Raw genomic sequence first — 10,700 nt, 5'->3', positions numbered from 1 at the left:
CTTGCCATATAGCTCATGTTTATATCAGTAGTCAAATCATGTACATTAACTCAGTCAATTTATTGCCTCTGCCTGGGACAGGGTGATTTCCAAGTGTACCATTTCTATAATTGTTTTCTAGGCCTGAAGGCATGGCAAGGCGTCAGCAATGCCTTTCTGGAGCTTATTGCTTTCTCCTTGTAGGATTCACTGTTTCTGACTGGGTTAGCACTTTCTGTCTAACACTTTACTATGTTATACAGTATGCCAGGTCTCAAGCCACGTTGGAGCCAAGAAAGAAAAAAAAAAATGATGAAATGCAGCTAAACAGTTTTGCTGACATCTTCTTGTCTCATTTCATTCACAGAGTGTGAACCCCTGGAGTTTTACAACCATTTGAAATTCAAAGGCAAATGCTGAGAGCACAACATCATGAGAATTGGCACCAATGAAAAAGTTTGTCAAAACTGTTTTGGCACTGAACCACTGAATGTTTTCGGCATAAGTGGAAAGCTGACACCATTCATAGACAACTCATGGGCCAACACAAAAGAAAGATGTCAGATCGACTGAATTTCTTTCCTTGCAATTACTGTATGATTTCAAGATTGAAGTCTATTTTTCTCTGAAGTGTGTTCTGTGGCATTGTTTTCTTTTCCCCCATCAGAGGTTTATCCTTTCTTGTCTTCCTTAGAACTTGAACATGCATTTTGGAAACCTGCTGGTGATTTTAAATTTCAAAACAGATAACAAACATGATTCGTGTACTATGACTCATCCCTCATAAATGTTCTAATTGTATAAACTACACCCTTCAAAGCATCCTACAGACACATTAAATATTAATAAACACATTTATAAGTGTCAAGAGGTATGATTCCTTTGTGCTCACTGACAAAACTGTAACTGATCCTCTATTTTATGTCTGCAATTCAAAATAAAGTTAAGAAGCTGGTAAGCCTTGAATTTTTAACATTGAACTTGAACACACCAGCTCTAAAATCCCAGTAGCCATACATGGAATATCAATGGCAATCAACTTCTATTTCCATATTCATGATTTTCTAGAATTTCTCCCATTGTTGCTTCAAATAAATAAAATTGAAATTATTTATTGTATTTTTGTACACTTTTTTAATGAATAAAGTCATTCCTTTTAACACAGTGTAAGCTGCCATCCTGTAATAATTTGAGAAAAAAATTATCAATGCTCAAACCATCTAAAGGAAACAACGTCTAGTCTCTATCCATCACCTTATTTCTTATTTTGCTCAAGATCCACTTCGAACTCTCCAGTCATCCTTTTGGTTAGTTTCTCATCTGTTTCCCTTCATTAAACTCTAAGTTCCAACAGCACAAGACCTTATTGTAAGATGTTCAAATCTGGATCCTTCGTCCCTTAGGACCTAGAAAGGTAACTGATACTTAGGTGGTATTTAAAGAATATTTGTTCTAATTGAACATAATAATAATAATAATAATAATAATAATAATAATAATAAAAAGAAAGTAATTCTCAGGGGAAAAAAATGAAGAGTATTTGTTGAATGAATGAATAAATGAACACACTGTTTAGAGTGAAGTTGGTCAACTGAAGTCTTACCCACAGGTGATTTTCTAAGTTGCGATTGTGTTTTGGGGATGGAAGATAAAGCTACTTCACCCTTCTCACCATGTAAAAGCAATGCTCAAACAGAATTGATCAGCTGAACATCAAATATTATTTGAGGGATTTTTCTAATAACATCACTAATCCATACAGGGGCCTGGGGATATTAAAATTAATGAATTAGTCAGTTTTCTATGACCGCATCAGAAGTGTATGAGTAATCTAGAGTATTACTATCTAATAAAAATATAATGTGACTCACACATTAATTTAAAATTATCTAGCAGCCACACTAAAAAAAGTAAAAAGAAAAATGTTATGGATTGAATGTCTCCCTCACCAAAATTTGTATGTTGAAACACTAACCTCCAATATATAGTATTGGGAGTTGGGGCATTGGGAGGTAATTATATTGAGATGAGGTCACTAGGGTGGAATCTCCAGATGGGATTAGTGTCTTTTTAAGAAAAGGAAGAGACTAGAGCTCTCTGTCTCTCCTCAATATAAGTATACAGCAAGAAGGTGGCCCACTGCGAACCAGGAAGTGGACCCTCACCAAGCACTGAATCTGCCAACACCTTGATCTTGAGCTTCCTAGCCTCCAGAAATGTGAGAAATAAATGTATGTTGTTTAAGCCAATCAGTCTATAGTGTTTTGTTATAGCAGATGGAATTGACTAAGACAGTAATGATGGGATTAATTTTAATATATTTTACCTAATGAGGTATTTTCAAAATATGATTATAATATATAATTATATAAAAATGTTATCAATGAGATTACCTACATTCTTTTTTTTTACATTAAGTCTTCAAAATCTAGTGTGTATTTTATACTCATCACACACCTCAATTCAGATTAGTTACACTTAAATGTTCAATAGCTCCATCATATGGGACAGAATAGGGTTAGAATAAAAGATTTACTATTGGGGTTAGACCCTACCTAATTGTGCAAACTGATGAAGGAGTCCGTAAGATTTAACTTCTGTGTTTAATGTCAAGGGTTTTTTTAAAAGAATTTATTTATTTATATGAGAGAAAGAGAGAGCATGAGCAGGGGGAAGAGGGAGAAGCAGGCTCCTCACTGAGCAGGGAGCCAGACACGGGTCTCGATCCCAGGATGCTGGAATCATGACCTGATATGGAGGCAGACGCCCAACTGATGAGCCACCCAGGCATCCCTAATGTCAAGTCTGATGTCTCCAAAAGTCAGCCTGATTGGAAACAGAGAGGAAACTTTTTTTGGGGGACAAGAATGAAGAAAAAGTAGAACACACGGGGAAAAAAAGGATAACATATGTATGTTTCTCACCACCTCCAACCTAGATGACAAAGGTGATTTGGAGGATAGACTGGTACCTTTTACCATGGATCCACCCACTCATGTGATCCAAAACTCAGAGTTGCCAAAGGAAGAGAACTGGTGGGAGGTGGAGAATCTACATGTTCAGACACTGCCCCACACTTACCAGGTGAGATAACAGATCAGTGATGTGTGCCAACTGCCACATTGTTTGAAGCCCTGCAGCAAACTTAGAGCATAAAACTATGGCTACTGCTTTACCACTGCCTTTCAAATCTCATGCAAAATGCCTTTTGTGGTCAGTGTAAACCCCAAACCATAGAGGGAAGGAATTCTGGGAAATGTAGCTCCAGCTGAACTAAACTGGCACAGTATAAATGCACCACAGGCAGGTAGGAGAGCTTACTCCAGTGTTTTCAAGTCCTACCAAAATTTAAATTATTCTTTGGAAATATCATCTCAATAGTATTACAACACAGGGGTTTCTATTGAAACCTCCCACAGTGCAGAGAGTTTTTACACTGAGAAATTAACACCTACAGAGTTTGTGTTGGTATATTTCTCCTTTCCTCTGCTGCTTCCTCTTCTCTTTTTTAATTTGAAACTGTAGACATTGACACAAAATCATTTGACTGCAGAAATCCTAAAGAGTATAAAGCATCACCTACAGAACCCAGGCAGGATTGATTAGTGCTAATTGCACTTAAAGTCAAAGTTCTAATGTAATTTTTAAAGTAGAAGTATCATAGGCTTTTAGAACTAGAAATGGTTTTTCAAATTATCAGATTGAATTTCTAGATGAGGAACTGAGACCCAGAAACATAAATTGAGTAAACCTCAAATCATTTGATTATGTAGCAATTCAGCAAAAAGTAGGACTCTGTTTTCTAGAAATCCAATATACTATAACTGAAATAAAATGAGAAAAGCAAATAAGGCCATTCAATCAAACAAGGATTGCTTTCCTGGTTAAGTCTAACTCACCAAAGATACATAATACCTATCTATAATTACTACCCACAGTACTGCTAATGACTTACCTGTATAAAGGATGCAGGATATTATTATAAGTGGTGAGCTCAAGGCACTTCTCATCAAGGGAAAAAATAAAAACAAAAACAATGTGTTCAAGAGGTATACTCTTAATTGCAATGGAATTAAATAGAATATAGCAGATACAATTAAGGTTAGATAGCCTCCCCACTTTTCATCATTCTCATTTTTTTTTCTTTTTACCTTCTTTTTTCTCTCAGCTTCCCCATTGAAAGAGATCATTACACAAGGGAAGAGGTAGAACTGTTCAGAGCACTTGAGATAGAAGCAGAGAGTGGGAGAAGGCATGTGCCTTGATTCTAGTCCGTTCTTTCTGCTCCTATGAGTTGGCTGCAGAGAGGTAGACATGGTCTTGTGACAAGTTTTGGCAAAGGCAGAGTCTGAGGAAAAGTGCCTTCCACTCTCCCCCAGCTCCCAGGCTTTTCAGAGGGGGTCTCCCTGTCGAGCAAGCTTGCCTGTGAGGTCAGCACTGAGGAAAAAGTGGACCTAAAGCAAACACCGCAGGGCAAACTGGAAGTCAAGTAGAAGTCCCAGCCAGGCCTGAGAGGATCTAGTAACAACTGAAGTGGGCAAGAATATCAGTATCCGTGGAGACATAGAATGGCTCTTCCAGAACAATTGCCTGGCGAGCCTATGCTAAGAGAACAGAATACGAGTTACAGGAGCCTCCGGCCTCTCATCAGTGGGAACAGTAGGGGTTGAGGTCAATGCCGCCCCAACGCCAAGAGTGGTAACAATATTCCCAATAAATTTACATCCTGCCTTGGACAGAAGAAGGGGAAGAAACACCCTGTATGATGAGAGAAATAACTCAGGTAGGGATTTTGAATTTTGAAATAGTTCTATATTTACTCCAATGAGATTGTGTTAATAATAAAGAGGCTGTTTTAAACTGGGAAGGTCTGCTGCCTTCAACTGAGTGGGTTACTTAACTTCTCAGTGACTTGATTTCCTCTGAGTAAAACGAGGATCATTATACTTAATTTCTAGGGAGTTTGATGGTAAGATGGGGTTGAGTTATGGAAAATACACTTAATTTTTTCCCCCATGTGGCAATCAAAGTGCATAAATTCTAAAACTTGTGCTATGAGTACGATAGGGAATATAATGAATATGATCAAGTTTGATGGTGAATGTGAACACGAATAGTTTTTGTTGCTCTCCCTACAGGCTGTGGATTAGTAGGGCTTGATAGAGAGAATAGATGGAAAGAGGTGTGTGAGGGCTAATGGTTGAGAAGGCCAAATTTGGAAGAAACAAAGAAAACTGGGAAAAAGCAGATGGTCAAGGCATAGCCCGTGTGAACACAAGTATGTTTAGAATGCAGCCCGATACGGGTACATATTCTACTTATAAATTAAATATTAACTTATTAGAAAAATAACTTTCCACTTAAACATTTCAAAATAATAGAACACAAACAAGACAGTCCCATCCTATAATATGAATCATTCCCTACCCCTCTTCACTAGAACTTTTTACATAGTTAATAAGCACTGTTTATATGATCATTATCCCTTTTCTCGATAACATTGCAGAAGAATTTATGCCATCTCATAAAACTTTTTATAAACATTACCTTTAATGACTATACAAAAATGACTACATAGTATTTGATGAGATAGTTGTACTATAATTGACTTTTATTTCTTTCAAAGATCTTCATTATTTGGAGACTGTGACAGTCCTTTGATGTGTCAACCTGGCAAAGCTACCATCTCCAGTTACTCATCACACACCAACCTAGAGTTGCTGTGAAGGTATTTTATAGATGTGGTTAAAGTCCATAATCAGTTGACAGGGAGAATATCCTGTCTGATCAGGGTGGGCCTGATATAATCAGTTGAAAGGTCTTAAGAACCGAGCTGAAGCTTCCCCTGTGTGACGGCAACTTTGCCTGTGCCCAGAGTTCCTGACAATCTGCCCTACAGACCTCAGACTTGCCTAGGCAGCCCCTGCTCTTGTAGAAGCCAGCTCCTTGCACTATCTCTTAATAGGTATATCCTACTGATATATATTCTATATTTCTGGCTGAACCTTCACTGATACAGGGAGGAAGTTCCATGTTTTAGAAACAATATTGCCACAGAATGTATTCAAAAGTAGAAAATAAATCCTACAAAAAGAAGCTCATGCGCCTAGTGCATGCATGCAGCACACAGGAAAACAGCAACAAAAAACTGGAAATTTGAAATCTGTCAGAAATATCTGTAAGTATTAGATCTGAAATGTCAAAGAAACACAAGTGCCAAGGTGATTGGTAACCATGCAAACCTAGCTTTGTTTTGTTGAATGATGAGAGAAGAGTGAGAAACAAGGGGAAAAGCAAACAAGTTCTAATTGGTGGATATAAACAAACCCTTCAAATTCAGTGTCAGGGTAACCAAGAGCCGAGATTTTCCTCCTGGCACCAGAAAGCCTGAAGAGCAGTGCCGCCATGCTGATGTGCAAACTCAGCTGGAAAGGTTCCACACCCATCTGCAACTAGACCACATGGATTGCCTCTCTCCTCTCATGCTCGGTTCCTATTTCTGATGAAAGACAGAACATTTTGCCCCTGAAAATGCAAATAAACTTACCCCCACAGAGACACCTGCTCACAAGTGATAAATGGAGGCCTTAAAGTGTTTCCTCTAGTGAATTACATATTAGAATTACACTTTTCTATTTCTGGGAGCTTCGCATTCTCACCTATTGCCTTGTTCAACATTTGCTGCCTCTGGCTGCAGAAACTGATTAGGAAGCAAGGCCAATTGGAGATTTGCAAAGATGCTGTATTGACTTTTTTTTTTTTTTTTTTTTTTTAAATAAGGGAGACATAGCCAGCAGAGAAATGTATAGTAGCACTCTCTATTTGATTGTAGTTAGCGTCATATCTTGTTTTCTCTATTTCATAGTAGCAAACCATGAATACTCCATGCTTCCTTCTCAGTTAGGCTCAGCTAAAATACATTGGGTGTTACTCATTTTAAAAAAGCCTCAGGGGAAAAAAAAGCAACACTAGGCTGTAGGGACTTTGCGCCTTGTTTGATATCCCTTAAATGCCATCAAGAAGAATTCTCCAGGACAGGTATCATTATAGATGAGGACACTGGAGGCTGTAGAAATTAAATGTAATATTTAAGGCAGAAACAGGATTTTATCTGAGGTCTGCTCTCTTATCGTTCTGCTGTGCTGCCTCTGTAAATAATACCTGTATTCCCTCAGGGCACCTGGGTGGCTCAGTTGGTTGGGCGACTGCCTTCAGTTCAGGTCATGATCCTCGAGTCCCTGGATCGAGTCCCGCATCGGGCTCCCTGCTCGGCAGGGAGCCTGCTTCTGCCTCTGACCCTCCCCCCTCTCATGTGCTCTCTCTCTCATTCTCTCTGTCTCAAATAAATAAATAATAAAAAAAAAATCTTTAAATAATACCTGTATTCCCTAAAAGTCACATTGAAATTAAATCCCATTTTAGTAAATACACTTGTGAACAATCTACTAAAAATAATGATCTACTAGAAACATCTTTTGTAGTACAAATATACTTATTGGCCTTACCTATCCCCTTTTCCATTTTTTTTTTCTTTTTAAAATTGGGGAAGATACAAAAGAATCTTTTTTTTTTTTAAGTTTTTATTTATTTATTTGTCAGAGAGAGAGAGAGCACAAGCAAGTAGAGAGTAGGCAGAGGGAGAAGCAGGTTCTCTGCTGAACAGGGAGCCGATATGGGACTTGATCCCAGGACCCTGAGATCATGACCTGAGCCGAAGGCAGATGCTTAACTGACTGAGCCACCCAGGTGTCCCAAAGAATTTTTTCTTCCTAGCCGTACCTCCTAGGATTTGACAAATACAGGTAAAGAGACCATTTGCTGATGCTAAGTAGTGCCCACAGCTCTCATGTGCTTGACTACCATCTACAGGGAAGAAACTTCCTACCAGTAAGGATAGTTTGGTTGACCTACAACAGTCATAGCCTACTTATACTAAATACATTGTCTATGTAAATAACTCCTCTCTTTCTGCTCCTCCTCCCTCAACCCTGGGTAAAAATAAAAACATCTAACAAGAAAAATAAATGATGAGTGTAAAAGACAATTTTAGAAATGACTCTATGAACAGTCTTCTAATCTCATTATTTGATTAACAGTTTGCAGAATAGGAGAATCCCTCTACTTATATTCAGCAAGTTTGCATAATGATCAAAAGACTACATATCAGGAAATGTCTTTATTTAAAAAAGAACTGTTAGCTCAATAGAGAGAAGACGTGAACAGATAATCATAATGAAATGTTGATATGTAAATATATTTTGCATATAATTAATGCAAGTTTAAATATCTGGCTCATCTACATGTATGTTTAAATTAATATGTACCTGACTTTTACTTACAGATATGATACACAAATTGATTAGTGTAAGAAACCACTGGAAGAACTATTTTGCATTTTGATGTTTTTGAAATCTAGTTTTTATTTTAAACATTTAATTTCTGTTATATGATGAAAAATAGCTCCCCTACAGAAAAATGCTTTTGTTTTCTTTGTTCAAAAGTGTATATCACTTAGCCGTAGAGTTCTGAGCTCTCAATTGCTTTTGTTTTTTGTTTTGATTTTTTTTCTGACTGTGAGCAGATGAAAAGAGAACAGGAGGGGTGTAAAGCCCTCTTTGATACCTGAAGGATTCCTGAGGGTTTTTTTATTTGTTGATAGCTGGAATTTTCTCATTTACATCATTTCAGAGAACAAACCATGTAGCTGCCATATCATATCTGTGTCTGGATAACCTTTTGCGCTAGACTGCTGTGTATGGATTAACTCATGATGGTTATTCACTCAGACTTCTTACAGCATTCCTCTGAGCAGAAGGGAAAAATCAGACTCTTCCATTCCTTACACAAACGGCAAGCCAAGCATCCAGGCCAATTTCTAGAATCACTTGGTTTTGATTATGTTAAGAAATATGTGCATTTTCTTTCCTGAAGTTAAGTTCTGAATTGCTAATAGTTCAGAAGAAGTTAGGTTGAAGATACACCTTAACTCAGATAGCTTTCTAACTAAATAGGAAAATACAATTATTAGGAGAAGATTTAAAGCCCTTTAAAAGGTTTAAGACTTCTGATACAGTGCAAAAATTATAATTTGCATATAAACAATTGGTATGATAATTATAATTTTTTTTTTCCTTTCAAGAAAGCAAATTAAGGACTCATAAGGAGTAGCAATGTTTTAGTCTAATTTTAACACTGGTTTGTGTTTGAGTGTGGTAAAGCATAATTTCTCTAAGTGTTTTTAATTCTGATCTTTTTCACTTAGTGTATCGTCCCCCACCCCCACCCCACCCTGTTCCATCTGAGTCTCTAAATGAAAAAAGAGGAAAACCTTGTCACAGAAATGGAGTGAATTTGCAGCTCCAGTCTTGAATCTCACACCTTGGAAGGCCCCAATCTGCTGTTCATTTCACAGTGCTATGTGAAAAACTTCTTGAATGAAATATGGAAACTGAATTTTTAGACATGTATAGTCAGAAGATAGCTCCACTAACAAATGGATGGTATTGAATTTTATAAAATAGGATTTATTCAAGAACATACGACTGTATACTAAGCTTGTCCCTTTCACAAATAAAGAAGACATAGGGTACTGACCCTGATTATAGTTATCCCTTATCATTATTAAGCCCCCAAAGACCTTAATGAAATATGCAAACAGAGTACTATTTCTGCTGTCAGAATAATAAGGTTTGAATCCCGAATTTATTACTTTCTATTTGACATCGAGAAGGATACATACCTTTCCTAAACCTCAGTCACCCTACCAGTGAAATGATACTATGGGTCTCATTGAAGGAACTATTCTGAAGATACAATGAGAAAATGGATTTATATCTTTGGCACAATGCCTGGCACACTATAATTATTTAAAAGGGTTAGCATGTATTTATACTGCTAACCTAGTGATAAATATTAAATCAGTTGCAGATAAAGCCAATTTCTTGTTTCTAATACATGCAAATCAATTTTAAGAGAGACAAACTCGGTTACAATTATCGATGATTACATTAATGTTACTCATTATGAAGCAAAAGAAAAACTGACCAGAAAATTTTATCAGAAGTGAGTCTCTAATGTAATAGAAATTTAAAAAGATATAGTACGGGCTTTGGTACTAGGTAGTGGGTGGGCAAAGGCTAGATAGTTGTCAAGGAGGCTGTTGGTGAAGGTTGGGAGAATGGCAGGCAAAATGGCGGCAGCTGGAAAAAAGGGGAAGAAATTGTTACTGGAGACTGACAAAAATGGTGGATCTGTGTTTTCAGCAGTGAAATAATTGGGGAAGCCATATCCTGTGGTTACTTGGAAAACATAAAATGTGCTTAATGAACTTATGACTCTAAGACCTCCAGGCTCGATATTGTAAAACTTTTTAGCTGCATGTATTAAAGTACAAGGAGAGAAAGCTGAATTAAGGTAGACATTTCAACTTCTATGTGGTATTAAGAGTAAAAATAGAGGGCACAGGACTCAAATTATTCAAAAAGAAAACTGTATTTCCTCCAGTCTCTCCCACCAGTAAGATTCACAAAATGGACTCACAGTAAGGATTAAGCTAGTATGGCTTTATAATCCTCTGTTAATACTGTAGAAAGACTATGGAGGTACCATTAGCTAGACAAAATAGTTTCTAGGAATCTCAAAGGCTCTATCATCTCAACACTCTACCCAAAATAGAGAGAGGTTTATTTCAGAAATAATTGTGGATACGGCTTTTGAGGCAC

The sequence above is a fragment of the Mirounga leonina genome, unplaced genomic scaffold (genome assembly GCF_011800145.1).
Source record: "Mirounga leonina isolate KUSES-001 unplaced genomic scaffold, KU_Mleo_1.0 Mir_125, whole genome shotgun sequence".
NCBI lineage: Eukaryota > Metazoa > Chordata > Mammalia > Carnivora > Phocidae > Mirounga > Mirounga leonina.
This window is presented reverse-complemented; position numbering follows the sequence as displayed.